Raw genomic sequence first — 20,930 nt, 5'->3', positions numbered from 1 at the left:
GTTCCCCTCTTGCCTTTTTATATTGTTATTTATACTAAATGTGATCATCCTGTGATCGCTAGAGCCCAGATTGTCCTGGACTCCTACCTCCGAGATTATGTCTGGGTCATTAGTGATCAATAGATCCAGGATTGCATTCTCTCTAGTAGGGGAATCCACCAACTGTGACATGTAGTTATCCTGTAAGGTTTCCGTGAATAGACGGGCCTTATGCGAGTGTGCAGTCCCCTCTTCCCAGTCAATGTCGGGATAATTGAAGTCCCCCAATATGATGACTGATCCCAGTTTTGCCGCTTTACCTATTAGTGCTAAAAATTCCAGCTCTACCTCCTCCCCTTGGTTAGGTGGCCTATAGCAAACCCCCACAACTACTTTTCCCTTATCTTCTTCCCTATCGAGTTCAACCCACACAGATTCTAAATCCATGCTCATCCCATCCGTAATGTCACTCCTTTCTAGCACCTTTATATTGTTCTTGACATAGAGACATACCCCTCCCCCTCTTTTTCCTACCCTGTCCTTCCGGTACACAGAATACCCTTGGATATTTGCCAGCCAGTCATGTGAGGGGTCGAACCAAGTTTCTGTTATTCCCACAAGGTCTATGTCCTCCTCATGTACTAACATGTCCAACTCATCCATCTTATTAGCTAGGCTCCTGGCATTAGCATATACCCCTCTTAGTTTTACGGAAGTTAAACGTGATTGGCGGTTATGTTTATTTTTGTTTGGTCTGCTGTTTTCCCGCACAGACCCGCCAATTGATGTTGTTGACCTAATGTCGCTGCTGACCCTACAACTGCCTTCAGTCCTCTGCTCCCTCCTGACTGATTCTACTTCTGAGCCCTCCCCCCCGTCTCCTAGTTTAAAAGCCCCTCCAACTCGGTGGCCATCTTTCTCCCCAAAAGAGCTGTACCGTCCCCATTAAGGTGCAGCCCATCCTTACTAAAGAGCCGGTAGCCGACTGAGAAGTCAGCCCAGTTCTCCAGGAACCCAAACCCCTCCTTCCTACACCAATTCCTCAGCCACTTGTTAACTTCCCTAATCTCCTTCTGCCTCTCCTGTGTGGCTCGAGGTACAGGCAGTATTTCAGAGAAAACCACCTTGGAGGTCCTTTTCCTCAATCTATTATCCACACAACATATCGCTGCTGCAATAGAAAGCAATGTAGTATTTGTGAAACAACAATTGTTTTCTATGTGCCCTTGCAGTGACTGTTGTTTATCCAGTGTGGAAAAATGCAAGTGGCTGCACACAGTGTGAACGAGCCCTATTCACACCTCAGCGTTTTGTAGCTTGAAGCTCCAAAACGCTGGAAGAGAAAAAAAAAACAATTATTCTCAATGATGTTGGTTCATATCTCCACTACAAGTCGCCTGAAACTCAAAAACCTTCTGGAGCTTTAGATATGTAGCTCGATTCGGGCAGATTGGTGTGTTTTTAAAGCGTTATTTTTGTTGCATAGAAATACATGGAAACTCTTGATTCAAGCATTTTTAAGCTTTTTAGTGTGTTTTTTTCTTGTGTTTTTGAGTGCCGGTTAACATTATTGCGGCTGCGGAGATCGCATGTAATTCGGAGCGCAGTGCTCCTTCATTACATGCGATCTCATGTGCGGATGCGAATTCAGCCATACACTTTGTATGGCTGAATTCCCACTGTATCCGCACCAAACACGCACAGGACCCTTTTTTTCAGCCGCATCAGAATCGGATCGCACAGTGGTTCACACTTGTGCGATCCGATTCTGTGCGAACTGTCAGATCGCACTGCGATATGCGATCAAACTGGGGGTGTAATTAACATTTAATTGACAACCCCTGCGTATCGCATATGGCAGTGTGAACTGCCAGATGTGCGAATGCGATGCGGGAACAAGCTGCGAATTCGCAGCCTTCCCGCATCGCACAAGTGTGAACCGAGTCTTAGCCCCCATTCACACTAAGGCGACCTGTGAGGCGACCTGGTCGCCTCACAGGTCGCCGTAGGTCGCCTTCCATAGGGAAGCTGCGGACCCGTTCTAATAGGAGAGACACAAGTCGCTCCGACTTAGAAAAAGGGTCGGGAGCTTCTTTGGGGCGACCTGGAGGTGACCGCCATAGACTTCAATGTTATGAAGTCCGTGGCGGCCGCTCCGAGGTCGCGGCGTGCTGCTCGCACCGCGACCTCGGAGGTCGCCACCCGAAGTCGGATCGCCCCTATGTGAACGGGGCCTAAGGCTACATTCACACCTGAGCGTAGCGTTTTTCGCGCGTTTTTTACCGCGATTTTACCGCGATTTTTGCGGCGTTTTTTACCGCGATTTTACCGCGATTTTTACCGCGATTTTTGTGCAGGCGTTTTTAGATTGAATAGAGATCAATGGAAAACGCCTGTAATCTGCCCAAAAAGAAGCTCATGTACTTTTTTGAGCGTTGGGCGTTTTGTATACAGCCTCAAAACGCTCAGATGTGAACAGGGGCCATTGAAATGAATAGGATTTGTCTTGTTGGGCGTTTTGAGAGCTGATCCTAGAGCAGAAAAACGCCCCAAAAACGCCCCAAAACGCCTAGATGTGAACGGAGCCTAAGAGTTTTTTCTGCTCAAATGCAATGATTAAATAATAATAAATAAATACTAAAATACATAGATAAATAATATTTATAAATAAATACTACTACTAATAATAATAAAATAAATCATAATAAAAATAAATAAAATAACAGCAACCCCTGACGCTAGTATTAAACACTAATCCTAACCCTAATATTATCCTCTAACCCTAAGTGCCGGTTCACACTAGGTTGCTCCGGCTTCGGGGGCGACCTGTGAAGTCGCGGGCACCGCAACTTCGGCGCGACTTGCACGGACTTCATATAATGAATGCCTATGCAAGTCGCTCCGAGGTCACCCCGAAGTAGTACAGGACCCTTTTTCTAAGTCGGAGCGACTTATGTCGCTCCTATTAGAACCGGTCCTGTAGCACTGCATGGACCGTGACGGACCGTGACTTGTCAGGCTGACAAGTCGCCTGACAAGTCGCAGTAGTGTGAAAGGACACTTATATTAACCACTAAGGCTCCATTCACACCTGAGCGTATCGTTTTCAGGCATTTTTTTTGGCTTTTTACAGGCGTTTTTTTCTGGCTTTTTTCAGGCGTTTTTTGCAGGCGTTGGAGGCAGGCATTGTCAGCTAACAAAAACGCTTGTAATCAGCCAAAAAAAAGCTCATGTACTTTTTTGAGCTTCAAGCGTTTTTCTTCGGGGGACAAAACGCTTAGATGTGAACAGCGGCCATTGAAATGAATAGGGTTTTGCTTGTTGGGCGTTTTGAGACTTCAGAGATGAACGTTTTACGAGCTGAAATACGATCAGGTGTGAACAGGGCCTTATCTTAACCCTAATATTAACCTCTGACCCTAATTACCCCTAACACTAATATTAACCCCTAATTCCTAACCCTAACCATTATCTCTAATCCTAACCTAACAAAATAAATAAATTAACCCCTTACAAAAAAGTACAAAAATTAATTAATAAATAAATAATAATAAATAGATACTAAAATACATAGATAAATAATATTTATAAATAAATACTAAAAATAATAATAATAAAATAAATAATAATAAAAATAAATAAAATAACCGCAACACCTGCCGCTAGTATTAAACACTAATCCTAACCCTAATATTATCCTCTAACCCTAATATTAACCACTAAGGTTCCATTCACACCTGAGCGTATTGTTTTCAGGCATTTTTTTGGGGCTTTTTACAGGCGTTTTTTTTTTCTGGTTTTTACGGGCGTTTTTTTTTCTGGTTTTTTTAAAGCGTTTTTTTTCTTGCTTTTTTCAGGCGTTTTTTGCAGGTGTTTGAAGGAAGGCATTTTCATCTAACAAAAACGCTTGTAATCAGCCAAAAAAAAAGCTCATGTACTTTTTTGAGCTTCGTTTTTCTTCGGGGGACAAAACGCTTAGATGTGAACAACGGTCATTGAAATTAATGGGATTTTGCTTGTTGGGCGTTTTGAGACTTCAGAGATGAGCGTTTTACGAGCTGAAATACGCTCAGGTGTGAACAAGGCCTTATCCTAACCCTAATATTAACCTCTAACCCTAATTACCCCTAACACTAATATTAACCCCTAATTCCTAACCCTTACCATTATCTCTAATCCTAACCTAACAAAAGAAATAAATGAACCCCTTACAAAAAAGTACAAAAATGAATTAATAAATAAATAATAATAAATAAATACTAAAATACATAGATAAATAATATTTATAAATAAATACTAAAAATAATAATAATAAAATAAATAATAATAAAAATAAATAAAATAACCGCAACACCTGACCCTAGTATTAAACACTAATCCTAACCCTAATATTATCCTCTAACCCTAATATTAACCACTAAGGTTCCATTCACACCTGAGCGTATTGTTTTCAGGCATTTTTTTGGGGCTTTTTACAGGCGTTTTTTTGGGGCTTTTTACAGACGTTTTTTGAGGCTTTTTTTATGCGTTTTTCGGGCGTTTTTTGCAGGTGTTTGGAGGAAGGCATTGTCATCTAACAAAAACGCTTGTAATCAGCCAAAAAAAAGCTCATGTACTTTTTTGAGCATCAGGCGTTTTTCTTCTGGAGACAAAACACTCATATGTGAAGAGGGTCCATTGAAATGAATGGGATTTTGCTTGTTGGGCGTTTTGAGACTTCAGAGATAAGCGTTTTACGAGCTGAAATACGCTCAGGTGTGAACAGGGCCTTATCCTAACCCTAATATTAACCTCTAACCCTAATAACCCCTAACACTAATATTAACCCCTAATTCCTAACCCTAACCATTATCTCTAATCCTAACCTAACAAAATAAATAAATGAACCCCTTACAAAAAAGTACAAAAATTAATTAATAAATAAATAATAAATAAAAGTGGATGGAAAAGCTGGAAAGCATAACAACAAATAATGAAACAGATAATATGTTTCTCTATTGGCTAATTAAGGCCGCATTCACAAGCTGTGCGATGTTGTCGCGATTTCCGCCTGCCAAATCGTGGTAACATCGCGCTTCTTTGGAGCGTAATGCGTCCCGCGATTTTTTTGCGCGATGTTACCGCGATTCCGCAGGCGGAAATCGCGGCAACATCGCACAGCGTTTGGGGTGCTATTGCAAATCACGGGCAACGCACATGCGTCCCGCGATTTGCAATGATTTCTGGATTGCGGGTGGAATCGCGATGATTCTGCCCTCGATCAATACGCTGACATGTGAATGCAGCCTAAAAATTAAAAATACTTTAAAAACGTGCATACTAACGCTTGAAAAACCACTCACAAATGCGACGCTCAGGTGTGAATGCAGCCTAAATTGAATTCAGCCAAATCAAAGTCAGGATCCAGTTTTAAAGGAAAAACAATTTCAGAATCCTTTAATATGACCAGTTTACTTTCACCTGCAATACAGTCAGGATAATTATCATTATCAAATAAGGTCATATAGAATTGTTTGTTTTTGATTGTAAAAAGCACTTGTTCCTGTTTATAGCAGTGTGTTGACCGAAAGTTTTCACTGCGAAATCATACTTCATCACGTGCAATGGCTAGATGAAGCATTGACCATGGGAAGAGCGTCAAGGCACAGAAAGGTTTCTGTTGCGGGCCAAAACCAGTATTTTTTACTTGCAAACAGACAGACACCGGTGAATAGCTCACCTCTTTGCATAATTATTACATACATTTGTATTTTGCCTTCTTTGCTCCTTTAATGGCAGTCAGTGGGTTAACCTGAAAATGTATTCATGGGAAAGAAGCGGCTGTCAGGTTGGAATGTTTTCAGTGTATGGACCGATGAAAGTACACGACTCGCCACTGTTCTCCCTAATAAATGAAATTAAAATGCAGCATTGTTTTGCCACCTGTTCCATTCGACGGCTGTATTAACTTAATCTAGTGCTTTGTGATTAACCAGGAAATTTCCTTCTATTAGCCCAACTATTGTGTAGCAATTTACCTGCAAGAAAAACATATTAACTTCATAAAGTTGAAAAAAAAAAAAAAATAAGTGTGTTTCTGAATACTAAAAGCATCCTTAGAGGTAAACATTGTGAATTGCGCGGTCACATCACCCGCGGCTGAGAAAACAAAGCTTATGTGTACTGTTAGTGATCTGAGTACAGTGAGCAGAGCAGGACAGGGTTTGATCCAGAGTTGCTAACCGTCAGTAAATTTACTGCCAGTTTGTAAAATCAGTGATTTTTACAATTGTCTGTAAATATGAGGGCTGAAAATTTGTCATGCTGTGCTGACTTTTTACATGTAAATCAGGCAAATTGCTTGATATGGGTATTCCATGTTGTGTTTACATATCAATTGTCTTAGTTTTTAATAGGAGTTCTAATATTTTTCAGGTTGTCAGTAAAAAAAATGTGCTCCGCCAGTACATTTTCTATGTCTTGCCAGTAAAAAATGCTGCGGGAGGTTGGCAACACTGGCACAGTTGCCAACATTTGAAAAAAATTTCCAGGGACACTTTGAAGCACAGCTATCAATTTACTTACCACACCCACTTCCCCGAAGCTCCGCCCACTCCATATAATTAATCTCCGCCTACTTATCAACAGATTATAGGGTCTATTCAAGGGAATTTCAAACTTAAGGCCAAAGTATGCAGGATTGGAATAATTTTCCCATATACTATCTGGTATAATTAGGTTTTATCGTACTTATTTACACCTTGCATATTTACATGTTACATTTTTTGTATGGTCACACCTGAACTCATTTGACACTTTATTCACATGTCATGTTACCAGATATTTTTGCACTTAAGATTATTGCTTTCATCCTACCTACCTTCATGTCTGTGAATGTATCTCTTCACTCTCTCACTCTCTAGCGGTCCTTCTCTGCACTGCTGTGGCAGCCGGTGCTGACGAGGCGCTGCAGAGAACAAGTGCCTTTGATTTAAAAATGGCGCCAGGTGGCGCCATTACGTAACTGCGCATGCGCCCACCCGGCTGAGCTTGTACGAGCTTTCCCGAGCATGGCAGACATCGGAAGGGTGCATGCGCAGTTACGATGTTGGGCCACAACCAGTTTTTTTTTACGGGCACTGGCTGCCCGTAATGGGCATTTACGGGCAGCCCGATTAACGGGCGCTTGCTGGGACAATGTAAATAACCTGGGACAAGCTCCTATTTGCCGGGACTGTCCTGGCAAAAATGGGACAGTTGGCAAGTATGCACTGGTTTGATCTGCTAGCGTCTAACTGTTGTGTTGGTGTCCCAAGGAGGTTCTTTTGTCCATTCTTGGCAAACGTTGGTCGGGCACTCTCCCAATTTCGCGCAAATGCGCAAAAACGTATTCTCGCATTCTTGTTTGGGATAATATGTAAATAGGAATTTGCGCACATTTGCACGCATGAGACTTAGATTATTGACCAAAAAAGCTGATTTTTCTATTTGTTTTTTTTTTTTTTACTGAAGAATGCACAGCGCGTCTTTATACACCTGTGTGTATTGGCATATTACAATTATGGGTTGTATTTTAGCTCAGTAAAAAAAAAAAAAAAAAAAGCTGTACTCAGTTTTTTTAAGCTGCAGTGTGCAAGAGGCCTAAGGAAGAAGTATGGCCAAAGCTTTTTTGGCTATACTTCTCCTATGGATCACAAGAGTACAGTCCGTTCTGCACTCCTGTGACCCGTTTTCAGCTGACAGTGGGCTAAAGTCCGCTGTCCTCCCACTCGATCGTTACCCGGGTGACCTCCCGCTCACCCGGGTAACGATCGAGCGGCTCCCGAGCCGCATCGGTCATTACCGATGGAAAGCTGACCGTCGGCTATTAACCACGGTACCGGGATGGTGCCTCTAGCTAGAGGCATCATCCCGGTATACCCCCGCAAAGTCTGCCGACGTAGATCTACGTCACTTAGTGGTAAGTGGTTAAGGAACCCTGAGGAACCTCTGGAGGATTCCAGGTATAGATAGCAGTAGTTAATTACATTTAACTGGACTTGTTCTGTAATTTTAAGACATTTCATAATTTCTCTAAACCACTTCTTCATGTCCAGTGAGTGTCAGGAACATACCCCATTTACAGCCACACAGGTAGCACACACTAATCCAACCACCATGGAAAGGTAGATGTGTGTCACTGTCCACAAACAGGGTGGAAGGTGTTCCTGAGTTCCTACCTCCCATCACGTGCTTGGACAATAACATCTGCCTTTCAATGTTGATTGAATCAAGGTGTCAGTGGTACTTGTGTGGATATAAATGCTGGGCTTGGCTTGGATAAGCTACAAAACATCTTCACATTTACTGAAAAAGTCGAATGTGACTAAGGGTCCTTTCACACGGCCGCTCCGTGTGTCCGCAAATCATCCCATCTGTTTGCGGATGATTTGCGGACATAATGTAAGTGAATGGCACTGCGGATGTCAGCGGAATACCATCTGCTGACATCCGATTTTCTTCCTTTCAGTTCTGTTCCGTTTTTTCGAATGGAACAGAACCCTATTTTTTCATCCGTGTAAAAAAACGGAAAGGAAGGAAAATCGGATGTCAGCGGTGTCATCCGCTGACATCCGCAGTGCCTTATACTTACATTATGTCCGCATATCATCCGCAAACGGATGGGATGATATGCGGACACACGGAGCGGATGACAGAAATGTAATCCGCTCCGTGGAAAAAAAAAAAAAAAAAAGTCCCGGCCGTGTGAAAGGACCCTAACTATTACGAGATATGCTTGTTTGTTTGTTTGTTTGTTTTTGTATTCTTTGTTGCATCCCAGTACTGCTGATTTCCTACAGCTTGTTTGCAGCTGCTCCCTGTTTATATGCACTGCATTGATGGCTGCATGCCAGTTCTTAAAGGATAAGTTCACCTTTTGACAAAAAAAAATAAAATAAATGCATATATTGTTGCAGGTAATATAAATGTGCATTTATTATTTTTTGTTTTGGGAAGCAGTAGAGCATTGCACCAGCAATCAGCAGATCTCTAATGCCATGCAGGTCTCCTGCAGATCTGTCACTTTAACGTCTTGCTCGTACCTCATATTGATGTAGCACTGCCCCCTTGAGACCTGCTGAGTAATACACTTTCTGGGTTCCCCTGGGTTACCATTAGCAACTGACAGTAAATAAATGGCATTAAAAGTTCTTGGCTCAGTCAATAATCAGTCCAGGGGATAATGGGTTTTTGTGTTTTATTTAGAACTTGGATAGGAGAAGGAATGAGTAGGATACTCCAAATGGTAACTATACACAATTCTGAGGACACTGACTGCAGAATGCGGCAAGGCCGCTGCTTCACCCTGCCACTGATGTGAAGAGAAGGTTACCTGTTCCCGCTTGAATATTCTCTTCAGGATAAAGAACTTGGCACCCCCTTTACTCTCACTGCCTGTGTGCTGACAACCGTCCGCTGACTCTAGCCACTGGAGTGGTCCCCTTCCTGGGCAGACCCTTTGGCAAGCTCCCCTCTACTCAGGGACACTGTTTTTCCAGAGTTTCTCTGCCTTCACCTGCACAGTCAGCTTCCACTGGACCTCTGGGTTCAGCCACACCACTGGTTCTCTAGGCCGTCTGCCTATGACCACCCTCACAGCTGCAGAAGAGTAGACAGCCGTCACCCTCCTTCTGGGTCCTGGCTTCCTGCCCAAAGACCCCCCTGTCACATGTGCCCTTGTCTTTTATAACATATCCCAGGATGCACCACTGTTTGTGCCAACCCACTGAAATAGTTAAAAAGCCTTTGTGTCACTGGCTGGCTTTTCTCCACTGTCCAACAGGCTCCCCTATTGGATACAGTATGGACACTCCCTCAGCCTTGATGAATCACACCCTGGACACATGCAACAGGCTTAACTATTAATCGGGCTCCCCTGACAGAGCAACTATATTTTCATCTGCCTAGCACCTACCTAGGAGGGTGCTACATCAGAAAATAAATACATTCTGAGAGGAAGACTCAATGAACTACCACAACACTCACAGCGCCATGGTAGTTCATTGAAAACTACAAGCCGACAGCCATGAAGGCCGGACCTTGTAGTTTTCCATTATCAGAGCCCTGCGAATTAGTGACGTGGGCGGATCCCTGCATGGCCAAGTTTATTTCTTAATTTGTAATAGCGGGGGGCTGGTCTGTTTGTAACATGTTACACCCTGAATATGGATGTAACGTTATGAAGGGTGAACTTATCCTCTAAAATGGGTTTTCTGATGTTGGCAACAGTGGTCCATGTCTGTGAAATATGTGTTTAAACAACCACTTCTAGTCTCCATTGACAGCCCATGTGACAGGGTGACAATGCAGGAGCACAACTTCATGGAAGGATCACCAAGTATTAATGTGATGAAAGCTGCAGAATTACAATGGTAGTAAAGTAGTAAGGTATGCTTTTTAACTTGTACCTACAGGCAAGCTTATAGTAAAGTTTACCCATAGGTACAGTGAATATCTATTAAACTTGCAGCATTTAGGAGAAATTCACAATTTGAGCAGCCAGTGACGTCACCAGCACATTTACACTGTACTCTGTATTCAGGGCACACTGAGCATGCAGTCAGTTCAGAGCGAGTGCTGCGATTGGGACTCCTATGCACATTCAAGGGAGTGACTTCATCACAGCTCTGCCATTCAAACGATCTCCTGAGGAAGTGACACATCGCGAAACATGTTGGGCTAGAACCTACATCCTATTCCCTGTTCAGCCTTATCCGCAGTGCTAACCACTGGGGGACCCTAATTCTTCTAGGTTTTCCTGGGATAGACACATGCGGTTGGGTTACATGGTGGTTTTTGTTGGTTTTTGATCTTATATGTTTTTTTTATTTGTGATGCTATGTGCTTTTTTTTGTTCTCTGTATAATTATTAAAATGTGATTCTTTACTATTGGTGCCTAGAAAGTCCATGTTACTCTAGTTTCTATCTAACTTTAATGATGGGACGTGGCACAGATTATCATGTCATACACACTCGTGGTACCACCCCCACGGTAGTGCACAATCCTCTTTTGTCTATGCTGCCATTCAAACGGCCTGAGCGCCTGGACCCGGAACGAAGACCGGGTGAAGATGGCCCTGGCAGCAGTGATAGCATGCTGCTGGAGGGCTTTGTTTAACCACCTGCCGACCGTATACTTAATATATACGTCGGCAGAGTGGCTCTCCCAGGCAGAGTCTAAGTATCAGTACATCACTTGTCTGGGAGGAGCTGGGGGGCAAGCGCGCTCATCAGCCGGGGAAGCTGGCGCGTGCGTCAGGCGGCTCCGATTGCCGCCTGACACTTTTGATATCTCCCCGCTGACAGAGAAGGACGGACGGCTGATGTAAAGACAGCCGTCCATCCTTCTGCCTGCAATGATCACAGAGGCCATGCGAACCTGCTATATAGGATCGCATGTCTCTTTGATCATTTCACAAGCCACGCCCCCCCCCAGTTAGAATCACTCCCCTAGGCTTACATATAACCCCTTGATCACCAACAGGGTTAACCCCTTCCCTGCCAGTGACAGTAACAGTGCATATTTTTAGCACTGATTACTGTAGTAATGTCACTGGTACCCCCCAAAAGTGTAAAAAATGTCAGTTAGGGGTCCAATCTGTCCGCCGCAATGTTGCAATGTTTTGGTTTGCGCAAAAATCGCAGATCGCCGCCATTACTATTAAAAAAAAACAATAAAAATGACATAAATCTTTCCCGTAGGTAGTAAACGCGATAACTTTTGCGCAAACCTATCAAAATACGCTTATTGTGATTTTTTTTACCAAAAATATGTAGCAGAAAACAAATTGGCCTAAAACGTTAAAAAATTTAGATTTTTTACATTTTTTTGAGAATGTTATATAGCAGAATCTGAAAAATTGTGTTTTTTTTTTATTTCAAAATTGTCGCTTTCTTTGTTTATAGCGTAAAAAATAAAAATCGCAGAGGTGATCAAATACCACCAAAAGAAAGCTCTATTTGTGGGGGAAAAAGGACATCAATTTTATTTGGGTACAGCCTTGCAATTGTCCGTTAAAATAACGCAGTGCCGAATCGCAAAATAAGGCCTGGTCATTAAGGGGGAAAATCCTCCGTTCTGAAAGTGGTTAAAAGGTAATCTGCTATAATGTGCTAGTATGTGGTGCATGTTAGCACATTATGCCATTTATCTGTTTTTTTTTTTAAGACTTTATAACCTCTTTAAACAGATTAAAATGGTCTTTTTAAATGATACTAACTGTGAAAAAGAAACGTTGAAATTATATTAACATATTAGAACTTTGATTTAAGCAATTGGGTTTTCATCTAATTTCTTTCTAAAACGCTGAAAAAAAAAAAGGCTTCAGAAAAGCTTGCAATCTAATTACAAATAACTGAACATTTTATTTAATTCATACACAAACCCTTATATGAATTTTAATAACCATTTGGCTCATTCTATTTTAAAGTTACAATCTGATAACATTCTGTGAAGTTTCACTTAATTCTTCTTGAAACTCTTGCTGCTCAAGAGAAGTTTGAGTTCAATATGCTACAATTGGCAGTCAGCTTTGTCTTTGCCAACTGGCACTACACTTTAGGATCACAGCTGTTTCCAGAGAGAGAAAGTGAGAGCGAGACTTTTTTATTATTTTTTTTAAAATACGGAATATTGAGTAGTTGGAGTTTTGCTTAAGTAAACTTTCCAATGGTGATATATTCTGTTGAAATAAACAGGTGCACATGCAGGTACGCACTGTTTGAAGACTAACCACTTAACATGAAGATCCAGTCTGGATCTCAGGTGAGTGTTGAATTTGCCTTTTATTTATACAATTATATTTTCAGTATCCTTAGAAGCTACATTAAATGTCCCATCAGTCCGATTTCTTATAATCTAGTAACCATGTGGAGATGGACATATCCAACTCGGATGTTGTTTGAATGATTTTCCTGATCTGGACTCTATCAAGTAAGGGCTTGCAAAGAATATCGAACTGTGATTAGGGCCCTTTCAGACTGAAATGCGTAAGTGATGCTTGTTTTTATGTGTCACTTGTCAGCTATAACTAAGGGAGATTTCACAGGATTCATACAAGTCTGCACCTTTGTTTCTTATTGGACATTCACTGAGGAAGTAGACCCCTTGTCCGTGCATTGTGGGAGTTTAAATGCTGGGCTTTATTTGAGGTATGTAGCCAGCTATATTGGATTTATTGCAAAGGATATCGCTGTGCCCATTGGTGTCCATTAGTGAATAACTCTAGGCTCTACTATTAAATCTGGCCAATTACAGCCAAAGAAAAAACATGGAGGATGCAGAAAATGGAGATTAAAGGAATATATAGAAAAAGGACAGCCATGTTCAGGTATGTATCCAGACTCATTTAATAAAGCAGGAAACATTAATGAAAGTGTTCAAAGAGCAATTACCCACACCAACTAATTAGATTGTTTTCTGCAGCCTGATCAGTTAAAGATGATTTTTTAAATAGGTTATTTCCCCTATGCACATTAATGTTTGCTTTATAGAGAAAGGAGTGTTATGCTTATTTAATACCATTTCAAGGTTTTTATTTAATTTCATACTATATTTTATCATTTAATATTGAATATACCTTGGAAGTGGGCAGTTAATTATTTATCTTTAGGGTATGCAAGTATGTGATTTTTCAGAAAAATAAAAAATATCTTTCTAACCACTTCTGGACCGGAAGGATTTGCCCCCTTAATGACCAGGCCATATTTTGCGATTCGGCGCTGCGTTATTTTAACGGACAATTGCGCAGTCGTGCCGCACTGTACCTAAATAAAGTCGATGTCCTTTTTTTCCCACAAATAGAGCTTTCTTTTGGTGGTATTTGATCACCTCTGCGATTTTTATTTTTTGTGCTTTAAACAAAAAGAGAGCGACAATTCAGGAAAAAAAAAAAAAAAACAATATTTTTCACATCCTGCTATATAACATTCCCAAAAAAAAAAATTTAAATTTCAAAATGTTTTAACATTTTAGGCCAATTTGTTTTCTGCTACATATTTTTGGTAAAAAAAAATCGCAATAAGCGTATTTTGGTTGGTTTTTACAAAAGTTATTGCGTCTACTAACTACAGGAAAGATTTATGTCATTTTTTATTGTTTTTTTTTTTCTTTACTAGTAATGGCGGTGATCTGCGATTTTTTGCGGGACTGCGACATTGGGGCGGACAGATCGAACCCCTGACTGACATTTTTGACACTTTTGGGGGTACCAGTGACATTACTACAGCAATTAGTGCTAAAAATAGGCACTGTTACTGTAATAATGACACTGTCAGGGAAGAGGTTAACACTGTGGGTGATAAAGGGGTTAAATGTGAGCCTAGGGGCGTGTTTCTAACTGTGGGGGGCGTGGCTTGTGAAAAGATCACAGAGACCTGTGTTCCTATATAGAAGGATCACAGGGGCTCTGTGATCATTCCAGGGAGAAGAACGGTCAGCTGTGTTTACAACAGCTGACCGTTCTTCTCTCTCAGCGATGAACGATCGTGGGTGTCAGGCAGCAATCGAGCCGCCTGCCCCGTGCATCGGCTTCCCCGTTGACGAGCGGGGGCGGTTCGCACAGGAGCGGCTGCCTGCCACAGTATAATTGCGGCGGGCAGTCGTAAAGTGGTTTAAGCAGTATTAGACCAAAAAGCAAACATTTATTATATTGCAGCTTACCAATTCTTAGATGTGATGGTTGCATTCGTTTTCTTTTTTAGACTTTATTTCTTCTATTTTCACCTAGTGATCCAGCCAGTATGTGTTGTTTTTCAACAGAACAAGCTCTCCTGCAGTTAGAAGGTTGAGGCAAACCATTTACCACTGACAGAGGTGCTTATGAAGATCAGCTTTTACTTATTTAAGTAAAGCCTTTATCACAAAAGAAAAAAAACAGTTTGCATCAATTGATTTTAAAGTATGAGCTGGAGTTTGGGTACAATTTGTTAGTGTATCTAAATCTGCTAATACATTTAACACTCACCTTCCCCCAGACTGACAATGCTGCTGTCCAAAGGTGCCCCCTGTGCTACTTCATCCAGAGTTCCTTCATCCAGAGCGAGGGCGCTCTAATACAGGGGGTGTGTTACTGGCCAGATCACCAGTTTAAAACAGAAGGAAAAGGCCAAAGAGAAGAAAATGAATGCAGCCACATCCAATGTATTGGTAATCTGCAATATATTAATTTTTGGTTTTGCGTTTAATATTGCTTTAATCATAAGAGAGAGAAGTCACTGTGCTGGTAACCATTATTACAAAGACAGAAAGTGATAGAAATCCAAAATCATACAGTCACTGATTAATTGTGAGACAGGAAAAAATAACTGACAACGGTAAAAAAAAAAAAAATATTATACATGCAATATGTTTACATTTTTAGTATTTTGAGATTACAATTTACTATTCAAAGTCAAAGTTGGTTTTACATACCTTACTAACTTACTTACTTGACTGAGTGAATGATTTATTAAAATGATTTGTTGAAAATGTAATTTTTGGTATTTTTGTGTTTATTGACCCAGTGCCTGGATCACTTATAATATATTTTTAGTGGGTAGATAGCTGAGCTAATTTTGCCATTTTTTCCTTAAAGATTTTTTTTTTATGTGAAAATTTATATTTTTAATGCTTGCTTTACCATATTTTTGTTGTATTAAATATAGAGATTTTTAGATTAACCGCTAGAGGGAGCTCTGTGTTTGTCTCACTGCCTGCTTAACAACTGTTGAAACAATAAAAAAAAAATAACAATCAAAAAATTGCGCTAAATTGTATAGTGCCAGATGGGCTTTCAAGACTATGGCCTATCTAGAAAAAATTAAACACAATATAATGTATTATATGAATTTACAGTACCAAGCAGCTAGTCAAAAATCCTATTGGTATCAGATGGTGAACAAGTCAATCATAAATGAAGCAGCGCTCAGACAACAGTCCAGAGTCCTCCGGAGAAGCACCAAGATAAAAGTACACACTGACTCTTACCAGATCCAAGTGACTGCTGGGGTTAGCAGCAGTCAATCACGCTTGTATAGCCAAACAATCACTGGGTCCAAATTCCTTAGACTTTTGGAAAAAAAGCTCATAGGATATAGGTACACAAAAATAAAAACATTCATTGCGCAAGCATCGCTTTAAACAATTTAATGAGATCAAATTAAAATATGTACAGGGTACTCACAAGAAAAACAAAACATCAGGCAGAATCACAAAGAAATGGTAGCTGTAGTTTGTTTCAAACCGGTATCATGGCCGACCTTGAACAGTGTGTCTGCGTCACGTGGTTAAGCTCCTCCCGGCGCGTTTCATCATAATTGACGTCATCAGGGGTGTGGCCACGTAATGCACATCCATCTCTTATATAAGGGCACCGGCCAGAAATAAATAAACATTAGCAATCAAGTGACTATATAAAAATAATAAATCAATACATATTTGGACAAGAGGATAATTAAATCCACCTATCCTTAATCATAAATTATTAAAAAGCTGTGAAAAAAGACCCAAAAATGGGATACATTAATGTATTCCATACAGCGGCTAAAAACCGGAAATGACGTATGTCTAATTGTCCTGAAATGACCAGTCAGCTGACCACAGCTTTTTTTTTAGATAAGCCTTATTATAGGCTTACCTATAAGTAAAAGTCAAGAAAGGGAGAAGGCGCCTCTAAGTGCAGTATAGAGTACCTTTATTGGCACACAAAGAATTAAAATGTACAGGATAGATGAGTAAAACAGGCAAGTGACAGCATCACTCGGGTTCCATTCCTGACCCTGTGGCTTCATCTTACTCTGCCGTGAATTTTATACCTGTTCCTCAGATTTTGTGGTATATTGCCTTGTTTGCCCCTGTGGTCTGCACTACCATACGCGCTATATGAGCACGCTTTGGCCAACACAGGCGATACATTGAAGAGGGAAAAAATATTCACAGTGTTCCTAGACATTTTTTTAAACACTATGCTAAATGTACTAAGGATATAATCAAGTTGGGTGCAAAATAAATAAATGTGCAAAAAGCAATTATTTGCGGGTGAATACAAAGGTGCGGGAAACTTGTTCGTGCAAAATGCAAAAAGTGGTATTCAATCAGTCCATATAAATAGTATGTCCATAAATAAGTGAATGTGACCACGGATAAGGTGAACAGGTATCTTACGGTGACCCCCAGATGGGTGACTGGTGAGTGGTGGGGTGGCCCCTAGTAGAAAGACCTACTCACCAGACGTACCCACCCCACACAGGGGTATAGAGTGGGTACTGTAGAGGTATCTTGTTAGATCCTGGCTCTGTGTGGTGGTTCCCTTCTTGGGGAGATGTAATGTGGGGTCCGGAGTTCCTTAAATTTGGGGTCCGGTAGTGGGCTCCTATGCAAATGGTGTAGTATCCAGAACTTTGTGGGTTGGTCAAATATGGCCACTCAAGGGTATAGGGATGGAAGGATTCATGGAAAAAGAGAGCTCGATAGTGTAATATCGTTTTAAAACGTTTTATTTATCCAGCAGTAAGAAAATGGGTACTCACATATACAAAATGATATAACAGCGAGGTATCGGCGTCCCGGAACGCAATGCGTTCCAACTAGAGACCGGAACCGGAAGTGACGCAATGGGGCTGTTTGCGTCACTTCCGGTTCCGGTCTCTAGTTGGAACGCATTGCGTTCCGGGACGCCGATACCTCGCTGTTATATCATTTTGTATATGTGAGTACCCATTTTCTTACTGCTGGATAAATAAAACGTTTTAAAACGATATTACACTATCGAGCTCTCTTTTTCCATGAATCCTTCCATCCCTATACCCTTGAGTGGCCATATTTGACCAACCCACAAAGTTCTGGATACTACACCATTTGCATAGGAGCCCACTACCGGACCCCAAATTTAAGGAACTCCGGACCCCACATTACATCTCCCCAAGAAGGGAACCACCACACAGAGCCAGGATCTAACAAGATACCTCTACAGTACCCGCTCTATACCCCTGTGTGGGGTGGGTACGTCTGGTGAGTAGGTCTTTCTACTAGGGGCCACCCCACCACTCACCAGTCACCCATCTGGGGATCACCGTAAGATACCTGTTCACCTTATCCGTGGTCACATTCACTTATTTATGGACATATTATTTATATGGACTGATTGAATACCACTTTTTGCATTTTGCACGAATAAGTTTCCCGCACCTTTGTATTCACCCGCAAATAATTGCTTTTTGCACATTTATTTATTTTGCACCCAACTTGATTATATGCATAGTTATCACATCACATCTTGTTGCACTTTATAAACAACTGCTTTTTTGCACGTTCATCCTGTGCATAACAGTTTCCCGCACATTTAATATTTATATATATTTTCTTGCACATTTGCATTTTTTGTACTTTAGACCCACCACTATTTATATCATCACTTGTGGAATCAGCACTGTTTGAATTTTTACCAATTTATTCATTGTCATATATTTATTATATTTTATTTTGGTTGTAGTCTGTATTTTACATTACGCCCTCTGGTGGTTATATTTTATACCTCAAATTTTATAAGAAGGTTTTATACTCCTTATAACAATATATTTTCTAACTGTGCATATATATATTTTTCACTTGATCACATATATATTTTTTACTTGGGCATTGATTTTTAATCTCACCCATTCCTCAATCATACCTATGCTATATATCTAATAATATTTAATAATTTTATATCTACTTGCACCTTATAAGAAGCAGCGCCATCACCCTTTATTTTACACATTTTAATTATATAGTCTTTTGGCTATAGTTTAAGGGAGGCTGCAGCTCCTTTGTGCACACACCTCATTTTTCCTTTGATATCCTTAGTGCGGATTCATTCAGATATCTAAATGTACTAAGGGTCTTCGTGTCTGGGTCATTGAATCTATCCAGAGGATTCTCCCTGCGGCAGAGAGATTAAGGCGGCTTTGCCAAAGGAAGAGCCAAAGGGAGACCTACTGGATATATGCCCTGGACATACTTTCTCCAGGGGGTCTAAACGAGGATCTCGAGATAAGCACCATTTTATAATAATTTATAGGTTATTGTGGCAAAACGTATATCATCTTTATTATATTTTGTATTTTCCATTAATGTCCTTTTTCTGTATTAATTTTTCATTTCTTAGGTATCTGCATATTTAACAACAAAAAACCGATCCCATCATATAGTCATAAAAAGGCTTATTGATTTTCTCCAAGCCTATAGTCATCCATAGTAAGTTTTATAAGTTACCATTCAATATTTTGTTAAATATATATATATAATATAACTCCATGTAACATCCATATTGAATATCTTTTAGGAAACACGTGACTCATCGAGCTGACTCAAACCAAAAAATTCTTCCCTCCCCCCCTCTTTTCTACTCCCCCCCCCCTACTTTTCCCTCCCTCCACTTTTTTTTATCTTTCCCAGGTATCTTTCATACCAATTCAATATGTGAATTATGTGTGTATATATCACAACGATTGGGGAATCAGTGCTCTTATCATGGTTGTTTGTATTTTTATTTATTTTTGATTTATAATTTTTAATTTTATTATTTTTTTTATTTTTGATTGATTTATTTTTGATTTATCATCATCTTTATTCTTATTTTTATTTTTACTTTTATTTTTATTTATTTACTTTTAATCTTTATTTTTATATTTAGTTTTATTTTAACCTTTTTTTCCCTATCATTTATATTGATTTATTTTTATGATTATGTATTTATATATAATGATTTAATGACAGTTACTCCATGAGGATGTACGTTTATATTATATTTTTATTATGTATTCATTTTATTTATTCTTGGTCTTGTAGTTCATCCTGCCTCAGTCTCTTATCAGCCGCTGATCACTATATATCTCTCTCCATTTCCCACTTCCGGCCCTTCGCTTTATTTAACCCCGGGCATCTTCTCTTCACTATTGCGCATGCTCCAAAACGCGTTACCACCCCTGTTGTCACTACGCCCTGTGTGGTCCACAGGCGAGGCGTGCGTTCCACAGCGGCCTCGGATGGAAGTATTTTCCCTGGCTGGGCTCCCCGATTCTACCACTCTATTGCTGATGGACAGTTGAGGAAGACGGAGCCACAGGGTCAGGAATGGACCCCGAGTGATGCTGTCACATGCCTGTTTTACTCATCCATCCTGTAAGTTTTAATTCTTCGTGTGCCAATAAAGGTAGTCTATGCTGCACTTAGAGGCGCCTTCTCCCTTTCTTGTCCTATTTGTTGGAGTCACTTCTACTTTCCAGAAGAGCTGCCCTAGTGTCAGCGTGGCACCCCCTGCATGACCACGGAGGCCAAGCAACCTCCCCTTCCATCATTGAGCATTGATCTCCCTAACAGATATTCCATGTACTTATAGGTAAAAGTCAGAGATGGAAGTTTACTCCCACTTGAATGTGACAGAGAGAACTCCATGATTGGAGGAGAGTCCCTAAGCACCAAGTATATTTGTCTTTTTTTTTTAAAACAGCAGAATGACCATTCTATTAATGGCCATTCCATTTAAAATATTTATTTATTACAGGCATTTACATTGCATCAACAATTTATACAGCGCTTTACAATACTATACATTCCCATGAGTCCCTACCCCCCCCCCCCCCCCCCAAGAAGCTTGCAGTCTAAGGCCCAGGGCTTTTTTCAGCAGGAACGCGGGGGAATGCAGTTCCGACACCTCCAGCACTGAGTGTATGTAATAGCAAGGGGTGCTGGGGTGTGCTGGAGGGTCTATTGATGCTGGCTGCTGGTGGTTCTATTGTTGCTGCTGGGGGTCTAATGTTGCTAGAGGAATATTTTTTGCTGGGGGTAGTATTTTGTTGTGGGCGGTCCATTGTTGCTGTGTGTGTGGGGAGTCTATTGTTGTGTAGGGGAACTATTGTTGCTGTGGGTAAATCTATTGTTTCTTAGAGGGACCTATTGTTGTTGGGGTGGGGT

This window comes from Pelophylax lessonae, assembly GCF_965119305.1.
Source record: "Pelophylax lessonae genome assembly, chromosome: 13".
Lineage (NCBI taxonomy): Eukaryota > Metazoa > Chordata > Amphibia > Anura > Ranidae > Pelophylax > Pelophylax lessonae.
This window is presented reverse-complemented; position numbering follows the sequence as displayed.